The 17,789-nt window shown below is 37.8% G+C and overlaps 1 protein-coding gene across 4 annotated transcripts in view; it reads left to right on the top strand.

The window, feature by feature from the left end:
- Positions 1 to 17,789, top strand: part of SMPX (small muscle protein X-linked) — a 728,027-nt gene that overhangs the window by 562,117 nt on the left and 148,121 nt on the right. The gene's annotated exons all lie outside the window — the stretch shown is intronic.

Here is a 17,789-nt window from a genome sequence, read left to right as displayed (position 1 = left end):
GGGTACCGAGTTTTCTGTTTACAGTTTTAATAGTCGAGTTAATATGGGAGTCAAAGTTTAGGTTGTGGTCAATTATTACACCTAAGAATTTGGTGGTTGAGTCAGGTGCTATGACAGTACCATTGTTAGATGTAACTGTGAGGTCTATTGTGGAGGATTTTAGTGTTGGAGTAAATAATAACAATTTAGTTTTTTTGGCATTTAGGAGGATTCACCGTTGAGGGAACCAGTTTTCTACTAGGTTAAATACAGTTTGAGTTATGGATTGGAGTTCAGATGAAGATGAGGCAGCACAGACTAGAGTGGAGTCATCTGCATAATGTATGCAGGTAGTCTGAGGAAGATTTATATTTAGATCATTAATAAAAATGGAAAAAAGGACTGGTCCCAGGATAGAGCCTTGAGAGACACCAAGGGTAATAGAGAGAGGTGAGGATAGGTGATTGTCCCAAAGAACAGCTTGATGTCTATTTTCTAAGTAGGACTTGAACCATTTTAGTGCCTGTGTGTCAAGAGAGAGTAATTTGAGTATGTTTAGAAGTGTCTGATGATTAACCATATCGAAGGCTTTAGAGCGGTCAATAGAAAGTGCAGAGGAAAGCATGTTGCTATTACGATATTTGTTAATGCAGTCAGAGAAGGATAACAGAGCAGTGGTGGTACTATGGCAGGGCCTAAAACCATGCTGGCAGTCAGCTAGTAGGTCATTTTGGAGAAGGTGATCAAGTAGTTGCTGGTGGATGCATTTTTCCATAACTTTAGCTAAAGGAGAGAGTAAGGCTATGGGGTGAAAGTTAGAGAGTTCGGTTGAGTTACCACCCTTGTGAAGTGGGATAATGTGAGAGATTTTCCAGAGAGATGGAATGGTGCCTTCAGTAATGGTTCTATTAATTGGGATGGAAATGGGATAGGCAAGTACTTTTGCTACAGTTTGCAGGTATTCAGCTGGTAGGAGATCAGCTAAGGGGGTACATGGTTTAAGTTTGTGGAGTAAGGTGTGGATAAGGGATGTAGGAACTGGTTTTAAATGAAAGTTGGGGGGTATTCTAGGTGATGAGGATAGAAGAGTTGAGCTAACAGTAGGTAAGGAGTTTGCTAGAGATTGAACAGTTTCAGTAAAAAAGGTGTTGAAAGCATCAGCAATCTGGCTAGGACTGTTAAGGAAGAGACCTGATGGAGTTGGTGTCTTGGAATGGCCTGAATATAGAAGTCTATTTATACCTAACCAGAAAGTTTGTGTTTTTTGTTGATGTTTTTCCTGTAGTTTAAAGTAGAAGTTTTTTTATCAAGAATTATTGATCTTTTAGTGGCATTTCTCAGCTCTTTAAATTTCTGATGATCTATTGGGTTTTTAGAGTTTCTCCATTTAGACCAGATTTTATTTCTCAATAAGATTTTCTCCCTAGTGTCTTTAGTGAGCCATGGAGCAGCTTTATTTCTAGTTCTTACAGAGCAAGTAGGAGCATGGTATTCCAGGATTTGTAAAAATTTAGTGTTAAAATAGATTACTGCGTGCTCAAGAGGGAGTAGTTTTAAGGGTGACCAGTCACAGGCTTGAAGCTCCACTTGGAAGCTTGCTGGAATGAAATATTTTTTGTTCTGGGCAATTTTAAAGAGAGTCTGGTTGGGAATAAAGGTTTTTTGTCTGATTATGTAAGTAAGGGAGTGGTCACTAATATCATCAGGAAGGGTACCTGCTTTATAAGAGAGAGTATGGCTGTTTACTAAGATCCAGTCTAAGATACTTTCTTTGCTACTGGGTTTATGGATTCTGGTTGGACTGGTAATTATTTGGGAGAATCCATAAAGGTTGATATGGGTTGTAGGTTTGGATGAGGTACAGCAATTCCAATCTATATTAAGATCACCAAGTAGAATGGATTCTTGTGGGAAGGATGTAGAATATTAGGGTCCAACTTAACACTCTCATACTGGGCGACTTCAACTACCCCTCCATTAACTGGGAAAACTACTCATGTACCAATACATTTGCCCAACGTTTTTTGGAATTCATTAATTCTAATGCCCTGGACCAGCTCATTCTTACCCCCACTAGATGTAGCAACATCCTTCACCTGGTCATTACTAACATGACCGACTGTTGCTCTACACCAATAGTCAACTCCTCCGTGGTTAGATCCGACCACAAACTAATCACCTTGGAAATCCGCACCCCCCCCCCGCCTCACGAAGGTAACCACCATGAAAAACTTCTTTAAAGCTAACTTTGGGGTACTAAAAAACAAACTCTACAACAGAAAAAGAAAACTGATGCAAAATAAGGTGAAGTCCCAAGACTGGAAAAACTCCATTATCAGCCTCAACAAAAAGTTGAGATCCCTTATCAAATCCTCTAAAGCTAGCTATGAAAACAGAATTGCAGCAGATAATAATGACAACCACAAGGCCTTCTATAGTTATGTAAAGAATCTCCACGGCAATACTCAGATTTGCTCTGAGCTACTGCACAATGATACCTTCTATACCGAGCCAACAGATATTACCAATATACTGGCTGACAGATTCAGTGCCAACTTTACCCCTCCCCCTAAAGGACCAATCACAATACCAGTAGATTTCCAAGCACCCAGGATTACTGCTGCACAGGTTAAAACAGCACTGTCCAAGGCCAAGAATACAGCTTCTATGGGACCTGACAATGTCCCTGGCAGTGCTCTACATGAACTACAGAGTGAACTAACACCGTACCTCTGTGCCCTGTTCAATCACAGCCTCACCTCAGGCTTTGTCCCTACCGAAGGGCGCAATACTACAGTCATCCCTCTCCACAAAGGAGGAGTGACTACAGACCCTGGGAACTATTTCCCCATTCGCCTGACAAGTCTGATATGCAAAGCTATGGAATGCATCATCATGGAACTAATAAACAAGGATATAGGGAATCTCCAAACTCTGGATCCCACACCATTTGATTTTGTGAAGGGTAGATCATGCCTGCTCAACTTGGTCACCTTCTTTGAGTCAGTCACCAGAGCTGTGGATGAAGGGAAGGTGGTTCATACAGCCTACCTTGATCTGGCCAAGGGCTTTGATACCATTCCCCACTCAGGAATCATAAAAACTCACTAATCTGGGCATCAACCCCTATATCACTAGCTGGGTTGCAAATTGGCTCACAGATAGAACCCACAGTGTGAAAGTAGCTAACTCCAAGTCAGACTGCTGACCAGTCACGAGTGGAGTCCCACAGGGTTTGGTCCTGGGTCCTCTCCTATTTGGTATCTACTTTTCTGAAGTCCAGGCCAACACGAAGGGGCTCTGGCTGACAAAATTCGCAGACGATTACAAGTTGGGAGCTATTATTAACTCCCCAAGTGATGTTGACATCCTACAGAAAGGCCTCACTGAGACCAATGACTGGTGTCAGAACCATGGCCTTAAGCTCAGTGCTAAAAAATCTGTCATCATCCCCTTTGGGAAAAACCCAGTTCCCATGAATTACCACATCGATGGTAGTTCACTGAACACAGAAGGCGTTATAAGAGATCTAGGAACACAGGTTGACGGCAACCTCTCTTTTGACCACCACATTGACACTGTGGTCAAAAAGTCCTTCAGTGTGGCACATCTCATTACCAAGGGTTTTGCATCTAGGAAGAAAGAGGTCTTTGTCTCCCTCTACTCTTCCCTCATTAGGCCAATCATTGAGTACAATGCCCCATTTGGCATGTACCTCACCAGAACTGGAGAGGCCACAAAAGTACCTCACAAAGAGGATCCTAGGCCTTAAACACTTGTCCTATATGGACAGACTCAGAAAATTCCCAACTATTCTCTGTCTCATATCGCCTACTTAGAGGTGATCTCTGTTTGACTTACAAAGCCATGTCTGACCCAGCTCTGTTAGAAATGCTACATCTAAAGAAATCCCAGTCCCTCTGTATCACACACTCCAGAGACCTCAACCTCATTACCACAATCAACAGAACATGCTGGAGAGACAGGTTCATAACCCAGAGACTGCCCATACTATGGAATAGACTTCCCATACATGTCAAGCAGAGCACCTCACTGGCCCTCTTCAAGAGAAATCTTGATGTGTGGATGGGAAATAGAAAATTCACCCCGGGGATCACTCCAGTGGCTCTACTCGACAGAGGCACTGGGAATTAAGGTCGGGTGGCACAATGCCAGGGTAATCCTATGGGCTAGGCTTGTAAAGGCTCCAGGGCCATTAGTCTAGTACACACCTATGAACCTAATTACAGAGCATTTGAAGGATGTAAAGAACAGAAGACAATTACTAATGTACAACAATGGTTTGCATTTTCTTTTTACTTTCAGCTGTATTAAAAGGCTATATATGAAACAAGCATGGTGGATGCCCTTATTATTCCTTAAGGCTATATATGAAACAAGCATGGTGGATGCCCTTATTATTCCTTAAGGCTATATATGAAACAAGCATGGTGGATGCCCTTATTATTCCTTAAGGCTATATATGAAACAAGCATGGTGGATGCCCTTATTATTCCTTAAGGCTATATATGAAACAAGCATGGTGGATGCCCTTATTATTCCTTAAGGCTATATATGAAACAAGCATGGTGGATGCCCTTATTATTCCTTAAGGCAATATATGAAACAAGCATGGTGGATGCCCTTATTATTCCTTAAGGCTATATATGAAACAAGCATGGTGGATGCCCTTATTATTCCTTAATAGTTTATGCAGATGTTTATAAACTAAGCATTTAATAAAGTAAAAAAAGATAATGCAGTATTACAAAATGGTAGTGGTAATTGTGTACGATTAAAACAATAAATAATTAAAATAAATTATGGAATAAAGAATTAAGAATTAAATAAAACTACTTGATGTAGAAACTAATAGCTTTGACAGAGCCTAGAATTAATAATTTGAGATGAAGACATTAATTTAAGCAAAAACAGTGATTATGCTATTTTTATAGCCGCGGTGGTGCAGCGGTTAGCATTGTCGCCTCACAGCAAGAGGCTCTCCTGTTCGATTCTCGGCTGGAGCGTCTTTTGTGTGGAGTCTGCATGTCCTCCCCACGGTCGAGTGATGTTTAAAGACATATGCAGGTAGGTGCGTGCATGAATGGGTATGCCTTCTTTGAAGGTTGGGTGTCGGGCTGGCAACTCAGCACTGTAAAAAAATCCACTGCCAGTCATTAGCGGACTGGTGTTCCGCTGTCGTAACCCCTAGCCAGGAAAAGCCGAAAGACATTAGTATGCTAATAGTAATTTTAAATAATTTGCATAAAGATGATGGGGCCATCTTGTGGCTTTTTGTAAAAATGCAGTTGTTATATGATTGCTCAGTTTGAGACGATTATCTGTGTGATTTGATATTTTAAGTATGATGCTAAATTAATGTAAATGTTAAGGAATAAACGGTGTTTTAATTAATGATGTCTCTGTTGTTTTTTTATAAAAATGATACATTTTGCTCAAACATTGTTTCTTCGATGTGGACAGTGAAACCAGTTGAATGTTTCTTGAAAAAAGACAAATGTAGTACTGCACTGATTTAATTAATGTGGATAAATGCACTGCTCATTTGTTAGCTGGTCATCTCGTATCAATGTTTAATCTAAGTCCAAACAACGACAGGAGGGATGAGGGATATAGTCATATCTACCACATGGGTAGACGTTGGTGGAGGAAGGCAGAATAAGCTGCCATTGTTGCAATGACAGACATACTGTAAGCTCTGGGAGAAAACTGAACTCATCAATGGCTGGAGAGCTGTGGATCAAGAGAAATTCAGCTGAAATCCTGCTGATATCTGACTGAGCAAGGAAGAATGACAGAGACAAGACAAACAGAGAGGCTGCCTGGCTATGGCTGCTTATGACCAAACTTTACTTCTCAATGAAGAGTATTTGTGATACGCAAGGCTGTGTGAAAATGTTGTGTCTGGGTGACAATGATTGAAGCTGTTTTATGGACCACTTATTTAATCATCCTGAATGTGGGTGTAGTCAGAGATGAATAAACAAGGGTAGATCATTTATTTAATTGTAATTTATTCATTTTTAATTGAGAAAGCAACCTGGCCTGTCTAAAAGCCTGTATCAACGATGACTTGAACCATAAGGCCATCAGTAAATGCAATATATCTGAAGAGTTTAGAGTGTCCAGACAAGCCAGATAACCAGCATGTTCTGTCAGGTTGCAGGTGGGAGGAAGCTGACATACCTTGAAAAAGCCAGTGCGGATATAGGGAGGATATACAAGTTCCACTCAGAGAGTGACTGGACAACAGAGCTAAATTCCATGCTGTGGAACTGTGATGGACAGATCTTCAACAAATGATTTTGTTCTCCTGATCTGATATATCTGGAGTGACAGGAACAAAGTTTCAGCAGTTAGGCATTTAAGCAATGTTATCAGTCAGGAATGTATTGTGCAGCAAAGAACAGTAAATATTAATATTTTTGGTGTGAAAAACTGGAAACAAAAGTATCCACAGACTTGCATAAATGTAAAAAGTTACTGAAAAGAAAAAATAGTAAAAGTGTTATAAAGAGTGAGGGTCCAAGCAGGCACATTCAGCTATTAACGTCACCTCAGTTACATATGAACAGTACAACAAATGTGGCTGACTTCAGTTCTGTGAGTCAGAAATTAATTTTACATGCTTTATGTTTTCTATACAATCATTGCTGTTGTTTCAGCAATGCTTAGTGTGCTCTTGTCTTGAGAAGAAACAACAGTAGCAGCACAGAATTATTAGGAAAGCCAGGATGATATGGATGTGCCACGAACTTATCACAGGCAGAAGCTTGATCTTAATCAGTCAGCAGGCAAACCAAACTCCCTGGCTCTGTGGTGCAGAGGGATGGCACCAGTAGTGAGACCCAGTGACATCCAAGTGACCTAGGCTTAATTAGCGAACCCAATCCAAGAAGAGCAGCCTAGAGGCAGACCTCTTCACCTCTTAGTTCAAGAAATCTGAATAAAGCTTAAAATAATGGGAGGGGCAAAGGACAAAAATGGGAACAAACTTTGAATAATAATCTTATAAACTTCGAAAATTGTTAGAATAACAGGATGTGTGTCAGCATCCATTTTCTGAAGGATGTGACAGTCTGAAACACAAATGTATGTCATTAATTAGTGGCTTTAATTCTAAGGGATGTATTAGAAAACCACACACTTTGTGAGGAACAGACCAAAAATATGAGAAAAATCTAGACATTTTGCAGAAATCTGGACCATTGACAGGTATACCTTGGAGGTTAGGAAAGGCAGTAGTATTTTACCAATTCACCTGTCCCAGTGGGGAGACGAGGGCACAGGGTCATAAGTAGGGGTGGATCCGATGCCTCCGAATACTGGGAGGCATGTACAAGCAGTTGCTCTTGGCTATAACAGATTTATGTTTTTGCCTTTTGGATATTGGGGCTGGGAAATGGGTATGACATATAAGTAAACAATGTGATTAAAATAAAAGTAAAAATCCATCTGGCCATAAATATGGCACTACACCATGGTGAATTAATCACTTATCAGACAACAGAAGGATTTTGGGGGGGTCAGGAGTGACTTTTGGCATCTGAGATTGAGGAATGACACCAGTGGCAGCTGATGACCTGCTCCACAGGAGCAACATATGTAAAAAAAAAAATCATATCAGCAGAGGGCAAATACTGTAGTAAGCCAGTACTGAACTGTAACAATTCGATAAGGTTTTTGAATAGAACTTTGTAATACTAAACAACATATCATGACTGGTACATTGCTTATAGCAGGGTTGATTATTTAAAAGTTGGTAAACTCAATCATATTAATACAGTCTACTATAATAGAACTGAGTATGACCATAGCCCCTTCTTATTGTTCAGTTAAGATATGATATAACCCAACAATTTATTCAAAATAAAGTTTGCCTTGTTAAACAGATTGTTGACTGTGTGCCATTCCTAAGTGGTTTATGACATTTCTGTGCAGTGACACACTATTCTTTTTTTGTTAAACTTAAGATTGCATAACTGTTAACCCTGATTGTATTTAAACTGCTTAAGGTTACTTTTCTGCAGTTTTTCTGAACTGTGCAAAACCCTATGAGAATATGAAAGTGAAATCTAGATATTCTTAAACATTACCTAAGTTAAATTATAGATCATAATTCTGTTTTTATTAATTAATGGTTTAGTCTGACTTATGTTTTCACGATTTTACAGCTACTGTAAAACAACTGAGCGAGTTTATAAGATTTTCACAGTGCTCCAAGTATAGTGTTAAATATCTGTGCTCTTAGTTTATCTAATATTGCAGTGTTTATTGAATTGCTTAGTACAAGGCTTTGACCTTCTGACAGCTGGCATTGCAGTTATTTATAAATAAATAATCATAATACAATGCAGTACAATGCAAACATAAATGCTTGACTTGTAGGCTGAGCTTTTTATATTAAGTATTTTTGAGTCTTACCCTGATGAACTCAAATGGTCTGGGACTTTCAGAGTATATTGTTCATTCTTTCCTTACAGGATTCACTGCTGATTAACAGATCCCCAAGTGGATCAAGCTGCAAGAGAATATGTTTCCTTATTAGACCCTATCAAAACTTTTGTCTCATAGCCTTGTCAGTAGGCAGTGCTTTTTTATATCCTGGAAAAGTAAGTCATTAAACAGTCCACACTTGCTCAACCCCTGGCAGATGAATAGCTGACTAATGCAGGTTACTGGCAACCAAGAAGGACATTGTACCTGTGCCAGTAGAATAACCAGACAGGTGGGTAAAGTGATATTTGTGGCTTGTCATGGTAGGTAGCAAACTGAATGAAAGAGTTAATTTAGCAAACTGTTGTAGAACCATCACTTTATAATTTTTCAGTATGAGTGGAGTGTTAGTGATTCCTGGACAATATCCAGTCTTCCAGAAGCTCAAATAACCATTATACTGACAGCTTGTAGATTTATTTGGGTTTACATAGTGATTCTCACTTCATTTACACCTTCTTGTTAATTTCCATACTGATAGCTTTGCCCAGATTGTATACTGGAACCTTTTTGTAATGATGTCTCAACACAGATCTAATGTTAATGCTCTATGACTCACTACTCATGCTTTAGTGTAGGGAAGAGAAAGTAGCAAGCAGTTAAAACAAATGGGACAGGCTGAGTGAGGCTTGTGACTGTCATTGAGTAAAACATGCTGAAAGATTGTTTGACAAAGGACAATAAAAAAAAAACAAAAAAAACTCCCAGTAAATTTGTCAGCATGTTAAAGGAGAACTGTACAAAACACATGCATTTGCTTTCAGTGAAACTGCAACAGACCTGCTAAAGACAGAAACTGACTTCTTAAATGTATATGCATTATCAATACTTAAAGCTTACTGTTCTTTGAAATGGAACTTCAGGTCAAAAGAATGCATTACTTTATTTGCTGGAAGTATGCAACAATGAAAGCCACAAACTGTATTCAAGACTGAATATAAACAGGAGATACTGCCTTGGATTGTTTTTATTTGTTTATTTTATTTATTTTATTTTATTTTACATTTGTTGACCGGGATAGTCCGACTGGATACATGTCCATTTTCAGCGGAGGCCCTGGGAGAAAAGCTCCAAAGGAAGTAATACAGAGAAGGAAACTTATGTAAAGCACTCTAAAGTTCATAGATAAGAAACAGTCAACACCCATAGTATAGGTTAGCTGAAATAGGATGCTTTACATCTGGACAGCTGATTATAATGCAGTAGCATTGAACTGACTATTAATTACAAAAGCAATTGTTAATCTGATACAGGTGTACAAGTGTTACCAAGTATTTAATCAGGCCTGGCACAGGGACAAAGCCACTGAGTCATGAAGTACTGCCTGAGGTCTGTCTTAAATTTAGAAAGGGTAGTGTTTGTTGTGATGTCCGGGGGTAGTGAGTTCCAAGCTTTGCCTACCGAGTAGTTGGCAAACGTGAAGTTCCCGGCTAAGTTGTTAGCTATAGTGGTTTGCACTACAATTCTACTGGATGATCTAAGTGATCTTTGGTTGGTGTGAGGTTTGATGATATTTCTTAAAGCAGGGGTATTATCAGGTTGGTTAAGAACTTTGAAAGCTATAATAAGTTGGTTATACTGAATCTGTCTTGATAGCTCTAGCCAGCCTAGATTTTTTTAGGTTTATACAGTGATGTGTTCTGTAGGGCAGCCCAGTGACAATTCTAGTTATTCTGTTATAGCAGGCTGAGAGTCTATTAAGTTCCGGTTTGTTTAAGTTGGCAAGTATAGGAGAGGCGTAGAAGAGGGTGGAGAGGAGGTGGGATCGGGCAATAGCAGTCCTAGCAGGTGGGGTAAGGAATGAGTTTATTCTATACAGTGAGCCCAGTTTTTTATTAATGGTTGTTATCATTTTCTTTACATGAGCATCACATTTAAGATTGTTGTCTACAATTACCCCAAGTAGTTTTTTGTGGACATCTGGGGCGATGATAGTGCCATTTTTAGAGGTAATGGAGAAGGATATCACCGGGGATTTATGGGTGTGAGAGAAAAATAGCAGTTTATTTTTATTGGAGTTTAGAAGGAGACATCGGTCTGCAAGCCAACTTTCAACCAGGTTGAAAATTGACTAATAGCCTGTAGCTCATCCTTGGTGGTACCAGTGCAGATAAACATAGAGTCATCGGCATACTGAATGCAGTTGGCATTTGGGATGGCAGTGTAGAGATCATTGATAAATATGGAGAATAGCAGTGGAACCAGGATAGACCCCTGGGGGACACCTAGGGTGTTAGGAAGAAGGTTAGATAGATTATTTTGCCATAGTACTGCTTGTTGTCTACTATGTAGATAGGATTGGAACCATTGAAGGGAGTGGTGACCTAGGGATATATTAGTCAGAGTGTGGATTAACAGCCGGTGGTTAACCATATTGAATGCTTTGGAAAGATCCAAGAATAGAGCTGAGGAGAGCTTGTTATTGTTTCTGTTATGGTAAATATCATTAGTGAAGGAGAGGAGGGCTGTGGTAGTGCTATGATATGGTCTAAAGCCATGCTGAGATTTAGCCAGTAGATTGTTCTGGGTTAGGAAGTGCAGGAGTTGTTTGTGGATGCATTTTTCCAGGATCTTAGCCAGTGGTGACAAGATGGCTATGGGCCTATAGTTTGATAGTTCGGTACAGCAGCCACCTTTATGGAGAGGTATAACATGAGATATTTTCCATATGGAGGGGACTTTGGCTTCATCTATGGACCGATTGATTAGAATGCTGATGGGGAATGCTATACTATCCGTGGCTTTTTGTAAATATTCAGCAGGGAGAAGGTCTGCAGCTAGGGTGGTAGGTTTTAGTTTTTTGATTAGATTGCAAATGAAAGAGGTAAAGATAGGTTGGAAACTAAAGGAAGGCTGGGAATTGGGATTGATGTCCTGAGTGCTAGTAGGGTTGAAAGGTAATTGGCTGGCTAAGGCTTGGATGGTTTCTGTAAAGAAACTATTAAAGGTGCTAGCAACATTCTGTGGCAAACTATCAGTTGACACTGATGGAGGTGGAGTGGTGGTTTGACCTGGGTGTAGTAATTTATTTATACCTGCCCAGAATCTTTGAGGATTATTTTTGTTTCTATTCTGGAGATTTATAAAACAGTTGCTTTTATCCAGTAAATGGATTTTTTAGTCTAATTTCTTATTTGCTGAAATTTGATTTGATCTATAGGGGTTTTCAGCTTAAGGACAGAAAAAGAGAAAGTGGGAGAGAAATGGCTAGTCATTACAGCTTCTGCATTGCTTCTAAAATGTTTAGAAGTGGATTGCATTCCTGCACAAAGCTCATCTTAGAAGTTTTGTTGCCTGTGAAATTGTGCAACTAATGCTTGGACTAACAAGTCAGAGATAAATAGAAAATCAAGTATATATTTAGCTACTGGTATGATAATTCAAAATAAGCCATTTTGGATTTATCCATTATACTTCCTGTCTGTTTAAACACATTTATTGGCTATGTTGTGTACATGCAAAGCTGTTTCTATATTTACACTTATAAAGTGCATTGCTCAATTTGATTTCAAGTAAAGAATCTTATCAGTCCATTTTAAACAATGGCTTATTTTCAACTGGTATAAACACAGGGCTTGGCTTATGATTGCTACTCAAGCTATTGCCACCATACCGATATTTAACATTTGACTTGTTTTAAAAAAGTAAACAGTAATTGTGTGTTTGGTGTGTCGAAGTAGTCTAGCTAGTGTCAGTGTTACTATGAAGGCAGTGAAGGAGGTGCTGCTACTGGAGAGGTATCATTAATTTCTCCTGGAAATCATTGTGTTCACTTGCATGTGAATATAATCTTATACAACCTTTTCATTTACTGCTGGTATGACAGCAGTGGAAGCCATTGGGATAGGAGCAAGTTTGATGAGATTCTGGGGAGCTACTGATTACAACTCTGCTCTGTAGCTGGTCAGTATAAAGCTTTTTGTATGACATTTTTTTGGAAATTATCCAAGGCAACAATATATATTTGCCATACTCCCTTAAGGTCATTCACCTCTCACATATAATTTGATGGTCAGGAGTACAGATTATAAGACTTTGTCCTGAACAACACATATAATTTATTGTCAGTTTAGTGCAGATCTAAAGGTTGCACCATGACACTGGTAATTTCTGCAGCAGATGTCAGAAATAGACTTAATGTTAGTTATCTATGACCACAACCGAAAGGAGGTAATGTGCGAAGGAACAATAACCAAAAAAAGACCACACAATGGCACACTGGAGTTCAATCCCAGATACAAAAACGGCCACACAATAAAGGCCAAAGGTCGCTCACTTTATTGACCACACTAACGCTCAAAATATACTCAGCGTTTTCATCTTAGGCATATAAAAAACTTCAGATATAAAAAATCAAAAGCAAGCGGTTCTTCTTATATACCTCTCCCTCTTTAAAATTCTCCAATAAAAACTTTATTAGCCTTACTTAAAAACACTTAAAAATTCCAACTTATGTATATTTTAAATCTAATAGCAATTGATACCTTATAAACTGTATATTGTGTTCTAAAAATGCATATAAATAAATCATATGAAAAATCAAATGCTGTATAACAATAGTTAATAACCAATTTTAAAATAGAAAAATATATGTAAAAATATGTATAAAAAAAAAAATATATATATATATATATATATATATATATATATATTATCTAAACTCTTCCCCTCCATTCTATCTAGTGGCCAAATCAAAAATTACAATTTCACTGCCCTAAGCTTTAAAACTGGGGCCAGAAAAATATAGTCATTTAAACCTGCACCTTTATTTGCTTCCAATTTTAGTTACCAAAACAATTCACGAAACTCTATAGTAGTCTCCCATGGTCCTCCCCATGGATCCACATCCACTTTTTCTGTAGCATAGAAGCCATGCTTTGCTGACGGACAGGAATTGAGATGCCTATATAGGGCGTTAGTCTCATTCATTTTTCAAATGTCATTCACATGTTTGTAAATACGTCTTTTCAGCTTTCTGGTAGTTTTTCCTATATAGAAAGCCCCCACAGGTGTTACATATAGCAATGTAAACCACTCCTATGGTATCACAGTTGCTTTAACCATGACAATGAGAAAGGAGGAGCTAAGAATATTTATACTCAGATTAAGAAGAAGAGTACATATAACCCCCCCCCCTCCATCCACAATTAAAGAACTTTTGAAACACAAGTTGAGAAGGAGATTGGGTTAAGCCAAAGGAAAGGGAGAAAGCAATACAATCTTATGAAAGAAGAATATCAGCTACTTACCTCTTTGAAAGACAACCAATAAATTAGGATTATGAAGCCCGACAAGGAGGGAGGGTGGTTATTATGGACAGTATACTTTATTCAGCTAAAATGCTGGATATGTTAAATGATACTAATAGATATTCCAGAGTTTCTAGAAACGAGATTAATGTTGCATATAGGAGAATAGATTTTATGTTGAAAGAGTTAATGGATGAGGGAAACATTACTTTAGATGTATTTAACATCTTAACAATAGATAAACCAGAAATACCATCGATTTTTGGGACCCCCAAAGTCCATAAAAACTTGGAAGACCCACCTCTCAGTCCAGTAGTAGCTGCCACAGGATCTAAGGCATGCCCATTTTCAAAATACTTGGACCTGGAATTAAATAAGGTTTGGACTGAGAGGGCAGGAATTTTAAAAGACTCATGGGAGTTTTTAAGGAGTATAAATCAGAACCTGTACTGCTATGAGCTTATCTTTTTCACTTTAGACATCCAGAACCTGTTTAACGTGATACCTCACACTATTGGATTGGAATGGTTTGAAGAAGCTTTAAGGTTCAAAGGTGACACAGAACACAACAAAGTGTGTTTATTAATTGAATTGATGGATTTAGTGTTAAGAAATAACTTCCTCTGTTTTGAGGGAGAATTTTACAAGCAGACCAGTGGAGTTGCCATGGAAGCAAGTTGTGCTCCCATGTATGCTAATTTAGTACTATCCAATTGGGAAGAGAAATTCATCTTACATTCTATGTATTCCAAATAATGGAATTACTATTGTAGGTACCTGGATGATATATGTATTTCTTTGGTCAGATCCTAAGGAAGAACTACACAAGTTTATAAGATATATTAATGGCACTACAGAATTTTAAAAATTCACTCACACAGTCTCTGCAGAGAAGCTAGAGTATTTAGACGTGGTGCTAGAAAAAGCAGCTGAGTCTAGGAATTTTAAATCCAACGTTTTTAGAAAGAATACCTTTTCCAATTCCTATCTATTTTACATGAGTGCCCATCCATTTACACAAAACAGGGGTATTTTGAGGGGGCAACTAATTAGAAGTTACAGAATGACATCAGATGGTGGTGATTTTGAAAAAGAAAGCCCCTAGCCCTTATTGAAGAAACAATGGCTGAGATTAAGGAAGAAAGGAATAGGAAATTTGCCCCTATTTTAGGGAAGCTGGGAGCACAAGAGTTGAGGGGAGGGGATAAAGAAGAACAGGATGTCACTAACTGGAACAGTAACTTTGTACTAAATTATAGTACGGAAGTAGCAACAATTAGGAAAGTAGTCACTAACAACTGGAATAAATTTAGTAGTTATTCAGATTTAAGAAAAATATTTGTAGATCCCCTAAATTTCACTTACAGAAAAGGTAGAAACATCAAAGAAACATTAGAGACTAGAAAGAAGAAACAGAGTAGAAAGAAAACAGGGACATGTAAATGTGGTAGTTGCTCCCAATGTGCCCATGCCCTTCAGGGGGAATCAGTTGCTTTAACCAAAAGAGGGATAAAACTTAGAACAAATGGTTACAGCAACTGTGATACCATATGAGTGGTTTACATTGCTATATGTAACACCTGTGGGGCTTTCTATATAGGAAAAACTACCAGAAAGCTGAAAAGATGTATTTAAGAACATGTGAATAACATTAGGAAAATGGATGAGACTAAAGCCCTATATAGGCATCTCAATTCCTGCCCGTCAGCAAAGTATGGCTTCTATGTTATAGAAAAAGTGGATGTGAATCCACGGGAAGGACCATGGGAGACTACTATAGAGTTTCGTGAATTGTTTTGGTAACTAAAATTGGAAGCAAATAAAGGTGCAGGTTTAAATGACTATATTTCTCTGGCCCCAGTTTTAAAGCTTAGGGCAGCTAAATTGTAATTTTTGATTTGGCCACTAGATGGGAATGGAGGGGAAGACCTTAGATAATATATATATATATATATATATATATATATATATATATATATATATATATATACATGTATGTACATATATATATATATATATATATATATATATATATATATATATATATATATATATATATATATATATATATATATATATATATATATATATTTATACATATTTTACATATATTTTTCTATTTTACAATTGGTTGTTAACTATTGTTATACAGCATTCGATTTTTTTATATGATTTTTTATATGATTTATTTATATGTATTTTTAGAACACAATATACAGTTTATAAGGTGTTATTAATTGCTATTAGATTTAAAATATACATAAGTTGGAATTTTTAAGTGTTTTTAAGTAAGGCTAATAACGTTTTTATTGGAAGATTTTAAAGAGGGAGGGGTATATTAGAAGAACTGCTTGCTTTTGATTTTTTACATCTGAAGAAGTCTTTATATGCCTAAGATCAAAATGCTGCGTATATTTTGAGCGTTAGTGTGGTCAATATAGTGAGTGACCTTCAGGCTTTATTGTGTGGCTGTTTTTGTATCTGGGATTGGACTCCAGTGTGCCATTGTGTGGTCTTGTTTAGTTGTCTATGAATTACTAATTATGCTTCAGACACAGGGGAAGAAAAAAATGAAATTATTTCTGCTTTTAATTTGCCAAACACCAAGCTGCAAGCCCATAAAAGACAAGTTGCTAAAGGAAATTTGACAACAGTTTATTAGTGCTAAGATCTTCTGCTCAGCCTATCAGAATCTTGTAGTAAGATATGAATATATTTCTTCCTTGAAGCAAAAATTGGAATTCTGCTTATAAAAGCTAAGTTTCAGATGGTGCTTTATATGCTCTCCTCTAAACTAACGTATAATATAATTATTGAATAAATCTGTGAGTCAGTCTGCCTGTCTGTCTTTTTATCTTTTTTTAGCATAAAATATTTTTGATACTTTTTCACTGAGCAGATATTCCTCTGCAGCATAACAAAGTCAAACTATGTGATTCTCACTTGCATCTTACTAATCTGAGCTGGCAAGTACTTTTATGTGGGGAAGTGCTTTTAGAAACAAGATGACCAGAAGCAAAAGGTGCTTTCCCTTTTCCAGAATGAAGAGTTTCCTTAGAATGACCCTCTCAAATAGGAAATGCAATGGACACAGTCCTCTGCACAACATTTTTTTTTTTGGGGGGGGGGGGGTAAAGACTAATTTCATCTGTTTGCTTTTGGTCAATATTTTATCACTGAAATTACATTTGGACTGATTTGTTATCAACTGACTGAACTAGATCATTGTTATTTTATGTCCTTTTTTCCTCCCCTATTGCTTGCTAACCATCAGCTTTTCCCTACTCCATGTGATCAATTCATTCTTTACTGGTGGTAGATGCAAAATATGTTATACAGGCAGCTAAAAGATGATTTATTAGTTTGGCCCAACTATACTGCCTCAGTAGTGGGCTGTGAGATCTGTATAACCGTTGAGGACACCATGCCCTTCCTGTGTAAGTGTTTATTTCCATCCATTCACAAAGAAGGCTACTTTGTAGCTGCAGCTCTGCTTGCATTTGCATCTGCCTCCCCTCCTCTGAAGGACAGTGGCAGCCTACAACCCACTCCACACCCTTCCCTCAGGATAAGCATAGCTGACCTCACAGTACCGGCTGTAACAGACTCCCAAACCAGTAATCAAACCCAAGTTGCTATCAGCTAGTGCCTTTTCCCAATGCATTAATCCTCAAAAAAACTCAAAAAAAACCCTCAACTCAATGGTTGCCTATATGCCAGTGATAATGGAAACTAAGCACAGCAAAGAGCTGATGGCTGTCAGGCACAGGCATGAATGTGGGGACAGTCCAAAAGTAAGTAAAAAAAATGTGCCGAGAAGCAAACCTTCATATGACATAATGACAAAATGGTAAGATATAAAGCTTCTATTCTACTTTGATAATGCATCTTTCACCCAGAAGTAGCACTTGTTTGTCTTATTTATATGAGAAAGCTAGAAAAATGTATATGGGATAAAAGAAGTGTTAAGATTTAAAGGACTTGATGGCCTTTAGTGATTTTCATGTTTCCCAAATCCACATCAGGCATCAGACCATTTAAGTT

Source organism: Protopterus annectens, chromosome 5.part0, assembly GCF_019279795.1.
Source record: "Protopterus annectens isolate FY-2018-M chromosome 5.part0, PAN1.0, whole genome shotgun sequence".
In the NCBI taxonomy this organism is placed as follows: domain Eukaryota; kingdom Metazoa; phylum Chordata; order Ceratodontiformes; family Protopteridae; genus Protopterus; species Protopterus annectens.
This window is presented reverse-complemented; position numbering and strand designations above follow the sequence as displayed.